The following is a 20,173-nucleotide window of genomic DNA, read 5'->3' on the forward strand; positions in this document are numbered from 1 at the left end:
TCGATTATTGCAGTCCTGAGTGAGTCTATGATCACTCAGAATGTCTGTGGGAACTGAGACAACGGAGCCATATTTCTCGCGTACGGGATCGCAGACACAGGGTGTGACACGCCCCCCCGTTACCTCCCCAAAACTCTCCCTGACTGTCAATTACACTGCGAATAAATAGTTGTACCCTGACGCATGCGCAGTGCGACTTAGACGCATGCTTGATGTACTGATCATCGCTCAACTCCGTAAACATCGGAAAAGCGTAACTATTTTGAATCAGGCCCATAGTTGCGTGAATCGGAACATTTTTCAGTGCATCTATCTATGGCCATGGATACAAAGGCCTGATTCAGACCCACTCGCTAGGATGCTTTCGCTCGTAGCTACCGATGGTTCGCAATGTGCGCATGCACAAACTAGTCCATGCGATAGCGAAGCGATTGCCCCATGTCCAAAAACACCCTGCCAGAATGAGTGACAGTACAAGACGTTTGTGGGTGGTGACAGGGATTGGTCTATAAGAAACGGGGGAGTGGAGGTGCGAACATAGGCGTGTCTGAGCGTCTCAACGCCGTTCCAGTGGAATGCATAATTAAGATGAAGCATCATAGTACACGTCACCTGGCTGGATTTTACACTGAAGTGATTGCAGTGCTTGCGGTAGAGTATAGTCAAACCACAAGTGTGCGTTCGCTTCCGATGGTGGCATACACATCCTGGAGATGACGTGCCCAAGTGGCCGTCTTTAGGCTGGTGGGCGTCTGCATACACAGGGCGATCGCCTGCCTTGCTGTTAGCCGAATTTGCATACTCATCTAGCGAGCGGACCTGAATCGAGCCCTATATGCAGTAACAAATAAAAGATACCAATATTTTGCCCTTACACATAATAAATAAGTTTACAATTGATGTACATTCTCACAAAACTGTCACGTGAAAATAAAGCCTCTATTTTCCCGTGGTGCGATGTCATGTTAATCTCTTAGCTAATGATTATGTGAAAAAATTCATAATCGGCATCATAAACCACTTTGAAATCGCTGTAGAATCTTTTGAAATGTAACAGATATGGTGCCTGTTAAGGTGGTTAGGCAAATATTTATTTGCTGTCTCTATGGTAGACAATAGTAAAAACAATTACTTATAGCAATTTTTTTTTGTGAATTTTTTTTTTCTTTTCATTTTGCTCACTATTTCTCTCTTAAAAATAGATATGGTAAAGTTAGTATCATTATTGAGGCTAGGAAGATAAACTGCTCTAAAAATATGTGAATGTTTTAAAAACAAACAAACATACAAGAAACATAAAATCTCTTTCAATTTTTTGAAGATAAATTATACCAAGGACATAGGACCTCATTCAGAGGCGGTCGTTAGTTGCAAGCGGTCGCACTGAATCAGGGTGGCCGCTTGCATCCTGAACGACCTCCTCCTTGTCGAGCTCTAAGCTGTGGGTTAACACCCACAGCTATAGCAACCGACATGGGTGATGGTCGCGATGGTCAAGACCATCACGACCATCGGGGCTTACGACCAGACCCTAAGGTTGGGTCTGGGCACTCGTAAGCCCCAGGGAGCTTCCTGCTCTGATCGAGCAGGAAGCTTCCCACTGACATCGGCAATGATGTCAGTGGGGCCGCCCCCAAACAGCAAGCGTTCCAGCAGGAATGCCTCCGTTTGGGCAGGCACACCCCCTGCCCGCCTCCCAAACAGGGCGAGCCACCACTCGCCATCGACAGCTCGCCCCATCTGCTGCGAGACCCTTAGCGATGGAGCGTCTGTCGCTAGCCGGGTCTTGCGCATGCGCACGACAGAGCCGGCTCCGTCGTGCGCTTGCCCAGTGGGGCAACATCGAGTCGTTGCAAGCACTCAGCGCTTGCGACCGACTCTGAATGACCCCCATACTATCCAGAATGGTTCAAACTTTGGGTATGTCAGATGAGGGGTATCCAATTAGGTATCCAATTAGCCGTGGTAAATTACCGTGGCTAATTACCTCGACCGGGGCTATCCAATTATCCCCAATGCCAGCACTTATCGGGGATTTTGTGGCAGGTGATAAGAGGCTGTTTTTCCCCCGAAAATACATAGGTTCGCGGATGCTACGTGTTTTCGTGAGAAAAGCAGAAAGTTTTCGGATGTAAAGAACGGGGTTTAATTGGATAGCACGAAAAAACAATCAGCAAAAAAGACCCCAAAATTTAAGAAAAACAGTTTTCTGCGTCCAAAATTTTTTCGCCAGTAATTGGATACCGGTTTTGGAGCTCATTCAGACCCGTACGCTGCACGGCAGGCGATCACACGACAAGGCATAAGCACGCCCTCTATGTCTTGGCGCGCAATGACTTCGTGTATACAGATGCCCCCAACAGCTTGTCTTAAGATACCCACTAATGCACGTCATCTCCAGGAAGTGTATGCAAGCATCGGTACATCGGGTACCATCGGAAGCGAACACAGCGTTTGAGGTAGACTATACCCTACCTCAAGCACTGCGAGCACTTGAGTGTACAAAACAGCCAGGTGACGTGTACAATGACGCTTCCTTTTAATTATGCATGCCTCTGGAACGGCGTTGTTTGGGTCAGGCACGACTGCGTTCTCATCTACATTCCCCCGTTTCTAGTGGCCTGCCCCTGTTACCTCCCACAGACGGCTTCTCCTGTCACTCACTCTGCTGGGCTGTCTATGCTGATTAGAGAGCGACCACTTCCCGATCTTTCACAGTGGTTTGCGTACGCGCACTGCGATGCATATGCATGCGCACAATGCGAACCATCGGCAGCTACGAGCAAATGCTTTTTAGCGACCGGGTCTGAATCAGGTCCTTAGAGTATAATTAGGTACAGTACATGGAGAAAAACCCTAATTTTTTCCCCATACTCTCCCTGTCGTACCCCTTCCAAGCAAATGCAAGTTCAGACAATGAAATCTCTTGTCCTCAGTCTTCATTGCATGTAAAAAAAATAACAATATAAATTCTTCCCTCTTACACACTAGCCAGATTGGACGACATATCGGCAACATCGTCTAGTGTGTACCCTCAATGTCACAGACGATACCTGTATGTGTTGATGTGGGACAGGTATGTGGGGGTGTAAATGATGTGGGACAGTTGTGTGGAGGTGTAAATGATGTGGGACAGGTATGTGGAGGTGAAAATGATGTGGGCCAGGTATGTGGAGGTGTAAATGATGTGGGCCAGGTATGTGGAGGTGTAAGTGATGTGGGACAGGTATGTGGAGGTGTAAATGATGTGGGACAGCTGTGTGGAGGTGTAAATGATGTGGGACAGTTATGTGGAGGTGTAAATGATGTGGGACAGGTGTGTGGAGGTGTAAATGATGTGGGACAGGTGTGTGGAGGTGTAAATGATGTGGGACAGGTATGTGGAGGTGTAAATGATGTGGGACAGGTGTGTGGAGGTGTAAATGATGTGGGACAGGTGTGTGGAGGTGTAAATGATGTGGGACACGTATGTGGAGGTGTAAATGCCGGCGGACAGGTATGTGGAGGTGTAAATGATGTGGGACAGTTATGTGAAGGTGTAAATGATGTGGGACAGTTATGTGGAGGTGTAAATGATATGGGACAGATATGTGGGGGTGAAAATGATGTGGGACAGGTATGTGGGGGTGTAAATGATGTGGGACAGGTATGTGGGGGTGTAAATGATGTGGGGCAGTTATGTGGAGGTGTAAATGATGTGGGACAGGTATGTGGAGGTGTAAATGATGTGGGACAGGTATGTGGAGGTGTAAATGATGTGGGACAGGTACGTGGAGGTTTTAATGATGTGGGACAGGTATGTGGAGGTATAAATGATGTGGGACAGGTATGTGGGGTGTAAATGATGTGGGACAGGTATGTGGAGGTGTAAATGATGTGGGACAGGTATATGGAGGTGTAAATGATATGTGACAGGTATGTGGAGGTGTAAATGATGTGGGACAGGTATGTGGAGGTGTAAATGATGTGGAACAGGAACAAGCTCCTACAAATGCTGGGCAATAGTGAAAAAAATATTTAAACGTCAACATTCTAAGCAGATAGGTCGAGTTGGGAGATACTTTGAGACAGATGAAGAAATGTATGTTGGCGTTCATGGTTTGTTTACGGCCTTGTATGTTAGTAGAAGCATTTTATTTTGGAATTAGTAATATACAGGTAGCCATTGTAAGGGCCATCAGAGTAGAGCAGCAGGAAAAGAACGTTTTGCAAAGAAAATCAATCTATCACTGCAGCCAGGGCCGTTTCGAGGGTCTGGGGCTCTGAAAATTAGTTCCCCCCCTCCCCCAGAGAAGCAGTGGTCACTAATTGTGCCCCTGGGAAGGGGGAGTAGCCTCATTGCAAGGGGCATTGTCTCAAAGTAAGGTGGTGTTGTCTCAAATAAATAAGACCACAGAATGTCAGCTGCTGTGACTGCTGAGCCCAGAGGCGGCTAACCAATCAGAGACAAAGAGTCAAAAAATATCTGTAGTCAAGTTAAAGAGTCAACAGTATGCGCCTAAGGCACGTGCTCATAAATGGGGCGTGGCCTTTGGTATGACATTTGCAGGAGTCACCTTGCGTCACACCCCCGTTTTTAATCATGCTGGGGGCGAGCCACTGTAGCATAAAATACACTGTAACAAGCCACTTCCACATAAAATACATTGAAAAAACCAGAGCCACAGAAAATGTTTTTTTAAATCCAAATACGTTTTGAAATGCAGAACCACATAAAATACATTGAAAAAGCAAGATTCACATAATACACACTTCAGCTCCTCCATGTGTCACTCCAGCCCCCTCCTTTACCATTCAAGCCCACATCCATGTGTCATTGCAGCCCCCAGCGGCCCCTCATGTATCACTCCTGTCACCCCCACCCCCTGCCAAGTTATCTCAACAGCCCCACTCTGCCCCCATAAGCATGAAAGCAGGCATCATCCCACCAGCTCTCAGGCTGCCCCCCCACTGGCTCTCAGGCAATAGTGCCTATTATGCTGTGCCCCCTGTTGTTGTCTCCATATGCAATGCCCCCTGTAGTTTTGCCCCTTATGCAGTGCCCTCTGTATTTGTGCCCCTTATGCAGTGCTCTCTGTATTTTTGCCCCTTATGCAGTGCCCCCTGTATTTGTGCCCCCTGTAGTTTTGCCCCATATGCAGTGCCCCCTAAAGTAGTGCCCCTTATACAGTACCCCCTAAAGTAGTGCCCCATATGCATTTCCCCCTAAAGTAGTGCCCCTTATGCAGTGCCCCCTAAAGTAGTGCTCCATGTGCTGGGCACCCTAAAGTAGTGCCCCATTTGCAGTGCCCCCTAAAATAGTGTCCCATATGCAGTGCCCCCTAAAGTAGTACCCCATATGCATTGCCCCCTAAAGTAGTGGCCCTTATGCAGGGCCCCCTAAAGTAGTGCTCCATGTGCTGGGCACCCTAAAGTAGTGCCCCATATGCAGTGCCCCCTAAAGTAGTGCCCCTTATGCAGTGCCCCCTGTAGTTTTGCTCCATATGCAGGGTCCTCTAAAGTAGTGCCCCATATGCAGTGCCCCCTAAAGTAGTGCCCCTTATGCAGTGCCCCCTAAAGTAGTGCCCCTTATGCAGTGCCCCCTAAAGTAGTGCTCCATATGCAGTGCCCCCTAAAGTAGTGCCCCTTATGCAGTGCCCCCTAAAGTAGTGCTCCTTATGCAGTGCCTCCTAAAGTAGTGCCCCATATGCAGTCCCCCCTAAAATAGTGTCCCATATGCAGGGCCCCCTAAAGTAGTGCCCCTTATGCAGTGCCTCCTCTAGTTTTGCTCCATATGCAGGGTCCCCTAAAGTAGTGCTGCCTGCTCCTGCTGCCACTGCCGCAGCGCCGCTGTCTCTGAGTCGCTCTGACTGGATCTGTATAGATACAGCAGGCACACAGGGCAGGCTCGCTCCTCACATCGCGGGTTACGTCATGGCGTCACCCGTGCAGTGCATCACTGGGAACGCTGGCCTCTGAAGCGATCAGAGGCTTCATTAGCCTCCGATTATTTCAGAGGCCAGCGTTCACAGTTCCAGGGAACCGCATGACAAACCATGGGTCGGAGGCATGATATTGCATGGGTCGCCCGCCCCTAGAAACGGCCCTGACTGCAGCACTTACAGGACTCATGCACCTCAACTGTATAATGGTCCTGTCTGTAATGGAAAGTGTAATAATCACACTTTTATCTCAGATATCTTCAGCTTTGTTCACTATTCTGCTTTTTGGGTAGGATACATCGTGGCACAGTCATACCAGGGACACTTTGCTAACAGGCAGTCTACCTTGGGTGGATGGCAAGCAGAAGGAAAGTGCAATGTGCCCACTGAATGGTGACTTGGAAATGCCTAAAGATCACCTATGAGCTGATTTCCGCTGTTCGGAACCTTTCCAAGGCTCTTCCTTGTGGGACAGTGAAAGATTTTGGACCTCATTCAGAGTCGGTTGAAGCGGCCGCACGGTCATACGGGAAAAGGGGCCGGATATGCAAATGATTCCCTCGCAAGTTGCGTCCCTAAGTTTGGATCGGTAGCTGGCCGACCAAGGGGAGGAAGCGGTCGGAAGACAAAAAAATACACCCCCTTCTCGTACGCATTGCACGTCATCTCCAGGCATATAAGGATTAATTGAGACCATCGGCAACCATCGAAACTGGTCGTAGAGCTTAAGGTTGACCATACCCTCTCTTAAGCTCTACGATCATGTCAGTGTAAAAACCTCCCATGTGCCATGACACTACTTTGTTAATTATGCACTCCCATAAACCATATGCACTCCCATAAAACGCTGTTCGCATAATTAGGCACGCCTGCGTTCGGATCTCCACTCCCCCATTTTCAAGCACCTACCCCTGTTACCACCCACAAACGTCTCAATCTGTCACTCAAACTACCGACCTGGCTGTGTTCAAGGAGAGAAAAATTTCTGATCGTAGCGGCTAGTTTGCGCACGAGCATTGCGAACTTTACACATGCGCAGTATAGCTAACATCGGTGGCGTACGATCGTGCAGCCGCTTCGACCGACTCTGAATGAGGTCCTTTGTCCCTAGTAAAAGTTTCCTTATAGCACCTTTTCTGTATTATTATTTTGTCTCACATTAAGGGCCCTATTTATAACATCCCACATTTTTAATGCAGATAAGGTGTGATAGATAATATAATCTAAATTCACAAAGTGAAAAAGAAAATCTTCACGCAAATTTAGCAATAATCTCCAATAAGAGCCCATCCCAGCAAACAGCTGGAAGCAGAGTGATGGCAAGCTGAATAACACGTGCCAGTTGAGGCAGATGGAAAAGGATCCCCCCCCCCATATGGGAGATGACATTGTAGTCCTCGTAACATCCTAGGGATGCTTACATTTTGCCGGGGCTTTACCGCAATTTAATTTTAATAAATATGCCTCTATAACCGTACAATTTAAATATGTAAGCACTCTGGTACTTACACTGCATCATTTATAGACACAGCATATACAAACTACAGTAAGATAAAGAGGAATGACTTCATTATAATGTACAGGTACACTCATCACCATTAGATATTCCTCTGTATGCACAGCTATATACAAAGATAGACTTACACAAACACACAGTGTTGTAATGCAAACAATGGACACACTTGGCACAAGTTACACAGACTGATGCTCTTTGTGTCTGCTCATACACAATGATATGTATACAAATTAGGGGTGTGCACCGGCCACTTTTCGTGTTTTGTGTTTTGGTTTTGGATCTGGATCTTTCTTCGTGTTTTGGATCTGGATTGGTTTTGCCAAAACCACCCTTCCGTGTTTTGGGTTCTGGGTTTTGTGTTTTGGATCTGTATTTTTTTGAAAAAAAGCATAAAAACAGCTAAAATCACAGAATTTGTAGGTTTTTCTGCTCCTATGCTATTATTAACCTCAATAACCTTAATTTCCACTCATTTCCAGTCTATTCTGAACACCTCACACCTCACAATAGTGTTTTTATGTCCAAAAGGTTGCACCGAGGTAGCTGGATGACTATGCTAAGCGACACGAGTGGGCGGCACAAACACGTGACCCATCTAGGCGTGATACTGCAGTGGCAGACAGGATGGCAGTTTGAAAATCTAGGCCCCAAACTGTACATAATGCAAAGAAAAAAAAGAGGTGCAAGATGGAATTGTCCTTGGGCCCTCCCACCCACCCTTATGTTGTATAAACAGGACATGCACACTTTAACAAACCAATCATTTCAGCACCAGGGTCTGCCACACAACTGTGGCTGAAATGATTGGTTCGTTTGGGCCCCCACAAAACAAGCTGGCAATTAATCTGTCCCTGCACAAACTGGCTCTACGGAGGCAAGATGTCATCCTCATCCTCCTCATCCACCGATTCCTCACCCTCTTCAGTGTGTACATCCTCATCCTCACAAAGTATTAACTCGTCCCCACTTGAATCCACCACCACAGGTCCCTCTGTACGTTCTGGAGGCTGGTCTCCCTGGAAGAGCTGATAATTCATTTTGATGAACATCATCTTCTCCACATTCTGTGGAAGCAACCTCCTACGCCTTTCGCTGACAAGGTTCCCGGCTGCACTAAACACTCTTTCGGAGTACACACTGGAGGGGGGGCAACTCAGGTAAAATAGAGCCAGTTTGTACAGGGGCCTCCAAATTGCCTCTTTTTCCTGCCAGTACAGGTATGGACTGTCTGACATGCCTACTTGGGTGCTGTCACCGATGTAATCCTCCACCATTCTGTCAATGGTGACCGTATCATATGCAGTGACAGTAGACATGTCAGAAATTGTTGCCAGGTCCTTCAGTCCGGACCAGATGTCCAAACTTGGTCCTGCCTGCCCTGCATCACCGCCAGCGGGTTGCTTAGGATACCTAAGTTTTTTCCTGGCAGCCCCAGTTGCGGGAGAAAATGAAGAAGGAGCTGTTGACGTGTCACGTTCCGCTTCAGCTGACAGTGTGTTCACCAGCAGGTCTTTGCACCTCTGCAGGCTTGTGTCGGCCGGAAAGAGAGACACCACATAGGCTTTAAACCTAGGATCGAGCACTGTGGCCAAAATGTAGTGGTCTGATTTCAACAGATTGACCACCCTGGAATCCTGGCAAAGCGAATGAAGGGCTTCATCCACAAGTCCCACATGCCGAGCGGAATCGCTCCGTCTTAGCTCCTCCTTCACTTTCTCCAGCTGCTTCTGCAAAAGCCTGATGAGGGGAATGACCTGACTCAAGCTGGCAGTGTCTGAACTGACTTCATGTGTAGCAAGTTCGAAGGGCTGGAGAACCTTACACAACACGGAAATCATTCTCCACTGTGCTTGAGTCAGGTGCATACCCCCTCCTTTGCCTATGTCATAGGTGGATGTATAGGCTTGTATGGCCTTTTGCTGCTCCTCCATCCTCTGAAGCATATAGAGGGTTGAGTTCCACCGCGTCACAACCTCTTGCTTCAGGTGATGGAGGGGCAGGTTCAAGAGTGTTTGCTGGCACTCCAGTCTTCGGCACGCAGTCGCTGAATGGCAAAAGTGGCCAGAAATTTTTCGGGCCACCCAAAGCGTCTCCTGCACGCCCTTGTCGCTTTTCAGAAAATTCTGCACCACCAAGTTTATTGTGTGAGCAAAACATGGGATGTGCTGGAATTTGCCCAGATGTAATGCCCGCACAATATTGGTGGCATTGACAGATATCACAAATCCCCAGGAGAGTCTAAGTGGGGTAAGCCACTGGGCGATGATTTCCCTCAGTTTCTCTAAGAGGTTGTCGGCGGTGTGCCTCTTACTGAAACCGGTGATACACAGCGTAGCCTGCCTTGGAACGAGCTGGCATTTCTGAGATGCTGCTACTGGTGACGCTGCTGCTGTTGCTGCGTAAGGTGATACATCTACCCAGTGGGCTGTCACAGTCATATAGTCCTTAGTCTGCCCTGATCCACTTGTCCACATGTCCGTGGTTAAGTGGACATTGGGCCTGATTCAGACCCACTCGCGAGCGGCTGTCCGCTCACAAGTGGGTCGATGTTCTGGACTGAGCATGCGTACGACGGAGGGAGCTCCGTCGTGCGCATGCGCCAGACGCGATGAGCGAAGGAAAGTCCTTCGCTCGTTGTGTCCGATCAAAGGGGGCGTGCTGTCAATGTTGATTGACAGCATGCCCCCTTTGGTAGGCGTGCTGGGGGCGTGCCTCTCTGATGGGGGCGTTCCCACGGGAACGCCTTCCGTCAAAAGCCGGCCCACTGACATCACTAGTGATGTCAGTGGGAGTGATTTTGGCTCTGAGCCAAAATCACTCCGGAGCTTGCGGTTGAAAACCTCAACCGCAGGCTCCGGCTCGCAATTTCGATGGTCGCGATGGTCTCGACCATCGCGGCCATCAAAATGCACGCTCGTATAGCCTGTGGGTGGTGACCCACAGCTATACGAGCGTCCAGAAGGACGATCCATTTTCATGGAGGCCGGCCCTCATTCAGAGCGTGCGCTCTGCTCAGAGCGTACGGCTCTGAATGAGGGCCCTTGTGTACAACGGCATTTTTCAGGACACTGAGGACACTTTTTCTGACGTTTCTGTACAGTCTCGGTATCGCCTGCCTAGTGAAGTGGAATCTAGACGGGATTTGGAACCGGGGACACACTACCTCCATCAATTGTCTAAATCCCACTGCACTAATGGCGGATACCGGACGCACATCTAACACCAACATAGCAGTCAAGGCCTCAGTTATACGTTTTGCTTCAGGATGACTGCTGTCGTACTTCATCCTCCTCGCTAAGGACTGTTGGAGGGTCAATTGTTTAGTAAAAGTAGTGGTGTTCCTACTTCCTCTCTGGGATGATGAACGACTCCCAAGCAGCAGCAACAGCAGCAACGGCAGCAGTAGGCGTAGCAATGCAGGATCCTCCGGATGAATCCCGGATAGGAGAGTCAGTCATGCCAGTGACATGGCCTGCAGGACTACTTCCGATCCTGACTAAGGAGGAAATTGACGAGGAGGGAGTTGACGGTGTGGTTTGCAGGCGCTTGGATACAACAGGACAATGGGATTTAGGTGTCCCTGGACTGCTTACGGTCTTAGCCAAAGTTTCTGAACTTGACAGTAACTTTTTATGAACGCGCTGCAGGTGCCGTATAAGGGAGGATGTTCCTAGGTAGTTGACGTCCCTACCCCTACTTATTTCACCTTTACATATGGTACATATGGCAAGACAGTTGTTGTCCAGATTTGGATAGAAATATTGCCAGACCAAAGAGGTGGAATGTTTGGTCTTCTGCCCAGGCATGACCGTGATGGGCTTTTTCATCCCACGGACAACAACTGTCTCCCCCGGAGCCTGATTTAAACAAACCACATCACCATCAGAATCCTCCTCGCCAACTTCCTCCTCAGCGCCAGCTACACCAGTATCCTCATCCTGTTGTACTTCAACAGTGACATCTTCAATTGGCATATCAGCAAGTGGACTGTGGGTGCTCCTTTCAGCACTTGTAGGGGGCGTGCAAATGGTGGAAAAAGCCACCTCATCCCGTCCAGTGCTGGGAAGGTCAGGCATCGCAACCACCACCACACTTGGACTCTCCTTGGGGATTTGTGATATCTTCTTAGAAAGCACAGTTCTTCGCTGTGCTTTTGCCAGCTTAACTCTTTTGATTTTTTTAGTGGGAGGAGGGCTTCCATCGTCATGTGAAGTTGAACCACTAGTCATGAACATACTAGGGATCGACCTTAGCCATTCCTTGCCACTCCGTGTCGTAAATGGCATATTGGCAAGTTTACGTTTCTCTTCAGCTGATTTAAATGTTTTTCAAGGTCATTTTCCTGAACTTTGGCCCTCATTCAGAGCCGTTCGCTATTTGCGGTCGTTCGTTCAAAAGCAAGGGGTGGCTATTCAAATGATCCGTTCGCAAGTTGCAGTCTGTTCACACCTCTAAGTCTGAACGAGCGAGCAAAACATACGCTCGTTTATTTGATAAAAACGCCCCCTGGCCGCTCGCACCATACATCATGTCCGCTATTTATTTGATTAATCGAGTACATCGTACAGCGTATGAACTGCTCGCTATTCTTGTGGTTGGTTTTTTCAACCGCTATTTTGCGAGCAGTTCTGAGTTTAAAAAAATCAAGTGACGTGGTCAATGACGCTGCTGGATTAATTATGCACACCCTTAAAACGCCCGTTTTGACCTTTAAGCACGCCTGCGTTCGAATTCCACTCCCCCCTTTTCAAGCACCTAACCCTGTTACCACCCACATACGCCTCATTCTGTCACTCAAAATAGCAGGCACTCGCTATATAGCGTACAAACGATTTTCGGCCGCACTGACTGGTTCGCGCATGCGTACTAAAAACCGTACGCATGCGCAGATGTGCAAACATCGCTCGGAACGAGCGTACTGCCGCTAACGAGCGGCTCTGAATGAGGGCCTTTGTCATTTGGGATTGTATGTGCCCTCTATTATGACATTGGGCATCGGCCTTGGCAGACGACGTTGATGGCATGTTATCGTCTATGTCATGACTAGTGGCAGCAGCTTCAGCACTAGGAGGAAGTGGTTCTTGATCTTTCTCAATTTTATTTTTATCGGAGAAAGTTTGGTCCTCCATTTATGTTATATCGATTTGATATATACGTGCGGCTAAACACAGAAAATATTTTTTTAATTTTGCTGGAGAGTAGTGCACTCTGTGGGTTACACCAGCCTTTAAGAAATGAGCCAGCCGGCTCTTTACTTATGGGACACAGGCGCACGCTTGGCGCTGCTCCTTTGTTGATGCACGTGCGGCTACTGCGCACACAATTCACAAACACAGAAAATAATTTTTTTTTTGGTTTGGACTGGAGTGTACTTTCGGGGGTTACAGCACCCTTTAACGGTCAAGCCAGCCGGCCCTTTACTTATGACACAGGCGCACGCTTGGCACTACTTTGTTGATGCACGTGCGGCTACTGCGCACACAATTCACAAACACAGAAAATAATTTTTTTTTTGGTTTGGACTGGAGTGTACTTTGGGGGTTACAGCACCCTTTAACGGTCAAGCCAGCTGGCCCTTTACTTATGACACAGGCGCACACTTGGCACTACTTTGTTGATGCACGTGCGGCTACTGCGCACACAATTCACAAACACAGAAAATAATTTTTTTTTTTGGTTTGGACTGGAGTGTACTTTGGGGGTTACAGCACCCTTTAACGGTCAAGCCAGCCGTCCCTTTACTTATGACACAGGCGCACGCTTGGCACTACTTTGTTGATGCACGTGCGGCTACTGCGCACACAATTCACAAACACAGAAAATAATTTTTTTTTTGGTTTGGACTGGAGTGTACTTTCGGGGGTTACAGCACCCTTTAACGGTCAAGCCAGCCGTCCCTTTACTTATGACACAGGCGCACGCTTGGCACTACTTTGTTGATGCACGTGCGGCTACTGCGCACACAATTCACAAACACAGAAAATATTTTTTTATTTTGTTTGGAGTGTACTTTGGGGGTTACAGCACCCTTTAACGGTCAAGCCAGCCGTCCCTTTACTTATGACACAGGCGCACGCTTGGCACTACTTTGTTGATGCACGTGCGGCTACTGCGCACACAATTCACAAACACAGAAAATAATTTTTTTTTTGGTTTGGACTGGAGTGTACTTTCGGGGGTTACAGCACCCTTTAACGGTCAAGCCAGCCGGCCCTTTACTTATGACACAGGCGCACGCTTGGCACTACTTTGTTGATGCACGTGCGGCTACTGCGCACACAATTCACAAACACAGAAAATAATTTTATTTTTGGTTTGGACTGGAGTGTACTTTCGGGGGTTACAGCACCCTTTAACGGTCAAGCCACCTGGCCCTTTACTTATGACACAGGCGCACGCTTGGCACTACTTTGTTGATGCACGTGCGGCTACTGCGCACACAATTCACAAACACAGAAAATAATTTTTTTTCTGGTTTGGACTGGAGTGTACTTTCGGGGGTTACAGCACCCTTTAACGGTCTAGCCAGCCTGCCCTTTACTTATGACACAGGCGCACGCTTGGCACTACTTTGTTGATGCACGTGCGGCTACTGCGCACACAATTCACAAACACAGAAAATATATTATTTTTTTAGCACTTGGGGGGAGCACCCCTGATGGACAGAGCACCCCCTGGACAACACTACAGCACCCCTTTAGGACTGGGACACTGCACAGGACTTTGGAGTGGACACAGCCCCTATGGAGAACTGACTGCACAACACAGTCCAGCCAGCCCCTATGGACTTTGAAGTAGTGGACACAGCCCCTATTAACAACAGCAGCACAGCACAACACAGCCAGCCCCTATGGACTTTGAAGTAGTGGACAACAGCAGCACTACACTACACTACACTACACAGCCCTAACTCCCACCCTCCCTCTTCACTGTCCACAGCCGAGTGAGAAAATGGCGCCGACGCGGGTACCTTATATAGGATCCAAAACCCACGAGACCCGGAAGGCGGGATGATGACGTTTTGCCTCGATTTCAGATCCGAGTCAGGCGGGAAAAGTCGAGCCTGACTCGGATCGGCCTCGGATCGGGGGGGGCTCGGGGGGGTTCGGATTTCAGAAATCCGAACCCGCTCACCCCTAATAAGGAGATGGGGAGACTGGATCACAGCCTCAGCGGAGTGTTTTGGACATGTGGAATATGCATCCTCGTGGTCTCTCTCAGCATCAGTCTGTTTGAAAACGTATTATTTTATTCTTGGGGGGAGATTTATCAAAGCTGGGAGAGAGATAAAGTGGAAAGACAAAGTACCAACCAATCAGCTTCTAACTGTCACTTTACAGATTCTATTTGAAAAATGACAGAAGCTGATTAGTTGGTAGTTTATCTCTCTCCAAGCTGTGGTAAATCTCCCCCTATGATAATATTTTCAATGAAGCTGAAATGTAATAATTAAACAGAGACAGAAATTTTGCTGTACATTTTATTTTGCCATTAAATTCACACTGATAGAAGCAAACAGTCTGTAATCCAAACAAAGGACCTGATTCAGACCCGTTCACGAGCGCACAGCGCTCGCAAGCGGGTCAATGGTCCCCCACTGTGCATGCGCGAGCCCCGGAGCGAGAGAGAAATTCTCTCGCTCTGGGACTCACTACAAAAGGGGCGGCTGTCAATGTTGATCGACAGCTTGCCCCATTTTGTAGGCGGAGCGGGAGGGTGGCTACACAAATGGAGGCGTTCCCGAAGGAACGCCTGCCGTTTGTGGGAGGCACCACTGACATCACCAGTGATGTCAGTGGAAAGCTTCCTGGTCTGTTAGAGCAGGAAGCTCTCTGGGGCTTGCAATGGACAAGAACCTACTACAAGGATCTCGTCGCAAGCCCCGAAGGTCACGATGGTCGCGACCATCGCGACCATAACCTGGCCGCCCGCAAAAGCTGTGGGTGGTCATCCACAGCTTAACAAGCGGCCAGGAGGCCGCAACCGAAAAAAAAAAAACGCCCTGATTAAGAGCGAGCGCTCTTAAAGAGCGTCCGGCTCTGAATCAGGGCCAACGTACGGCTACATCACTACAATTTCACCTTGTATCTGTCATTTATCCTACCTACTATCTCATGCTTGGCATTGGAGTATCATACCCAAGGTTTTGAAACGGGCTCTATATAATAACCAAATAATTAGGTCACGTCTAATCATCAAAGTGTTACTGCTCTGAAGGGAATGTTAATTTATGCATTTTTTTGCAGCTAAAGTTTGAGAATCAGGGGGAGATATACTAAGCCTTGGAGAGAGATAAAGTGGAGAGAGATAAAGTACCAACCAGTCAGCTCCTAATTGTCACTTTACAGCCTGTGGGGTAAATGTACTAAGCTTTGCACAGAGAGATAAAGTACAGTATCAACCATTCAAACCTCTCCCGTCTCCAAGATGTACCCATGCTGCTTCCTACCTCTGGAATTCTCCCCTTTAGATTGTACGCTCTCACGAGCAGGGCCCTCTTCCCTCATGTGCTTCTCCTTTCTCTTACTTACACTGGGGTAGATGTACTAAGCCTTGGAGAAACATAAAGTGGAGAGAGATAAAGTACCACCCATTCAGCTCCTAACTGTCGTTTTTCAAACACAGCCTGTAACATAAAACAATTATCCAAAGTGCCTGCGCCCTGAGACTGCAGCCCAGTACAAGCTCTAGGAGCACCACTCCTCCAGATATATACAACGATAAAAATGAGCGTTCCACAGGCGCTGTCCCAATAATGATGTCCTGTTAGCTGGATAAAATATATCTCAAAAATAAAGGAGATAGGACAAAGGTTACACTTTTCATCAACAGAAATATTACTAGGATGGAAGGGAATGACCACTTCTGGCACTCACCTACTAGGGGTGCCCTATGTTCCCATAAATGTTTCTTTAACTTCCTTTTGCCACCTCCAGTAATAATTTCTTCACTGAATAAGATACAAGTTCTCCCCTCAGGGATTTAACTCACCTGGGACCAGGTATTGCTGTTACCCAAAAGGTTTCTTTATATCTCTTAATCCTCCATACCAATGCGTCACACCATAGATAGGTAAAAAATATTTTATTCAGAAGTCTTCCTCCATTAAAAATTTTTTATTGCAGGTACAAAAGAAAATAATACAAAAAATCCCAAAAACCAACATCTATGGACTGTCTATAGCCTCTGGAAGGTGTCTATAGTCACCTTTGTCTGAATAATAGGTTCCTCCACAGCAGTCCTTAGTTCTTTACAGGGACTAAGTCTAGTCTTATAAAATATTAATATACACACCAACGCGTTTCTGACCTTCTCGGTCCTTCCTCAGGGTGAATATTAAAGTATTGCTCATATATATATATATATACCCCTTCCTCTAATTAGGGAGGAGGGCTGGTACTTTGGGGTCTATGTACTAAGCCTTGGAGAGAGATAAAGTAGACAGAGATAATGTACCAACCAATCAGCTCCTCAGTGGCATCACTCACCTAGGTGACACTTGGTGCAGAATCCTGGTAGACGATAGTAGTGCGCGCCAGTTAAAAAGGGGAAGTGGCATTGTGGGTAGGGGCGTGGCCTCGCAGCCCAAACCGCCTGTTTTAGTTACTCCGGAGGTCCCGGAGGTGCTGACTGCCCCTGGGGACCGCTCTATGTTCTGTGTCGGCTCCCTCACTGTGTCAGGAGCTGAGTACTGCATGTAATGCTTCTGTCACTGGGGAGGAGTCGGCACTTTGGCATCATCTCTCGGCGAGTGACACCTGGATGCAGCCTGCACCCCTCTTGTGACGCCACAGCAGCTCCTAACTGGCAGTTTACAGGCTGTGTTTGTAAAATGACAGAGGGACGGGATGTACTAAACTGAAAAATGCGGTGAGACCCTTGAAACTGCTCAGAAGGATGGCAGAGGGACTTCTGGGTGTTAAACCCGAAATTCTCTCTATCTGAGGCTATCGCAAAGGACAGCCTCTATCAGGAGAGCTGTCCTTTGTGATTTTAATCGCATTTCTAAGTACATACCGGGGTAATTATGCCCAATATGTACCTGATAAGAGGCGGGATGTACCTCATTGTGGATGCAATTCTTAGTACATCCCGCTCAGGAACTGATTGGTTGGTACTATATCTCTGACCACTTTATCTCTCTCCAAGGCTTAGTACATAGGTCCATTAAACTCTCATCACTTTATCTCTCCCAAAGACTTAGTACATCTCAGCCATAATCTTATACTTCCTACAACAGCACCAAACCTCTGGTTGCTGCCGCCCTGCAGCTTATTTGAGTGATATATTTGCGGATGCAGCAATGTTTATAAACCATGTCCATGTCTGGCATTGTTTTGTACTGTAAGTCATTGTATTCATGTTTTGCTCATTTGTGAGGTGCTGCCAAACCCTTGTGGCGCCATAAAAAATAAAGGATAATAATAATAATGCTAATAATAATAATAATAATAATAATAATAACCAATTAGCTTCTGTCATTTTTCAAATACAGTATAATAGAGTGACAGGAGCTGATTGGTTGGTACTTTATCTCTCTCCGCTTTATCTCTCTTCAAGGGTACAGTAAATTTACTGAAGGTTATTTTCAATGAATTTAATAGATTTCAGATTCGATCTAAATTGATCTAAACCACTGTTGTGTTTCTGAGTCTAAATCACACATTTACTAATAGACAATTTTTGATTTGGTTTTTTGTGTTAGTCAATGTTTGAATTAGCCCCAGAAACACAACATTAATTTGAAATCGATTAATATTGACCTTTAGTAAATATAACCCCAAGGCTTAATACATCTACCCATAATCCTAAAGTGGGTACACACTATACAGATATATCTGCAGATGATGGTTGTTCATACACACTGAACAACCATCTGTGCCTGCCCGCAGGTCCCGGCGACCGGGGGGTGTCCCGGCGGGTGGGGACATGTCGCGCTCCCCTTCTTCGCGGCTGCCGCTGTGTGTGTATGGGCGGTCTGCCGACCGATGGTACACACCTGCTGATGGACAGATATGTCTGCAGACATATCTGTCCATCGGCTGTGCAGCACAGCCAATGCGATATGTCGGTGAACGCTGACATTCACCGACATATCGCGGGTGCACAATGCCCAATGGGCAGTAGATACATTGGCCAATCAATTGATCGGCCAATGTATCTGTCAGTGTGTACCCAGCTTTAGATAACTGGGATGTATACTATTGCTGTCAAGCTATATTTCACTTTAAGCAATGAAATAACACCTCAGTGGCGTTTCAGCTCTGTATTTCATAAAGTGTAGTAATTACATCTTACCAACCAAGCTGTCGCAATAATAATGTAACATTACATGTAAGACTTTGACAGATTATGTTCCATTTTTACTTTAAAGCATTTCCAGCATCTCAAAATTCCTTTATCTGAATCAATATATATTTGTTTGACTTTCATTGTAAAACTTAACTCAAACAAATGGTAAACACCTTCTTACAGTATCGGCCATTTTAGATTTTGCTATTTGATCCATGTTTCCATGGTAACCCTACATTGTTTACTGCTAAACATGTATTGATTAAATAAAGCGCTAGGAAAAAAAATACCAATTAGCCAATCAGATTTATAGCCATGTGTCATTTTTTTTTTCTTTCATAGGTCCATAACTTTTATATTGTGTCTAAATATTATGGCATCCATGGCAACAGGTGCAGTTAGCCGCAGTTATACAGTGATAAATGAAGATATGTGAGACCTCACCCATCTAGTGCCATATATATGCTTTTGTTTTCCTAAAGCAATCATGGGTGTTCTCATGCTTAGCTTTGTATTGTTAGCTTCTGATTCAAATTAATATAAATATAAGTCCCAGGCCATCATGTGCGCGTAAAATGGCTTCTATGTGTTTTACTAACAGCTGCAGGATATTATATCAGGGCACAAGACTGTATTTACTTTATTATGTTTATCAGTTTCTAAGTCGGGTTAAGTGGTTTACAGTGTAATTGGACGTGTTGCTTCTTCAGTATGTGAAATATTATAGACACTGGTGGTTTATTTTTTTCATTATTGATTAGCTTTCTTTGCACTATGTTACAAATCTGCAATAACCACCAGGGCTGTCTTAACAGCAGTGTGGGCCCTGGGCAAAACAATGCACTGGGGCCCCTACCCACCCAGTCACGGGAAAAAAATGTTACTGCACTGTGAGAACAGCTCTCATCCACTCAGTATAGTAAAAGGAGATATATATATATATATATATATATATATATATATATATAAATATTCAGTATGACACTATAATTATGTGCATTACTACCCATACATGCCTACCCTCCCGGTTTTCGCAGGAGGCTCCCGATTTTTCAGGTAACCCCGGAAGGGTAGGCAATTCTCCGGCATTCTGCCCACTTCCTAGTGAAGTGGGCAGAATTAGGAGAATACCCGTGGCAATCGCGGGTCTCCGTGAAGGGGGCGGGGCTTAAACTGTGATTCTGCATGAATCACAGCATTTGGCCCCGCCCCCTATGTAAATTGTGCCCAATCGCGACAATTTTACCGCGAGGGGGCGGGGCTTAATGACGCAAATTGTCAAGCCCCGCCCCCCGTCGGCCCCCTGCTGCTTCTCTTACCCGGGCTTCTCCCGGGAAGAGAATATTAAAGGTAGGCAACCCTGTTACTACCTACAGTACTGTGTATATATGCTGGCTGCCCAGAACACTGATATGACACAGCCAGCCACCACCATATATTACAC

The sequence above is a fragment of the Taudactylus pleione genome, unplaced genomic scaffold (genome assembly GCF_031769625.1).
Source record: "Taudactylus pleione unplaced genomic scaffold, aTauple2 ptg000212l, whole genome shotgun sequence".
In the NCBI taxonomy this organism is placed as follows: domain Eukaryota; kingdom Metazoa; phylum Chordata; class Amphibia; order Anura; family Myobatrachidae; genus Taudactylus; species Taudactylus pleione.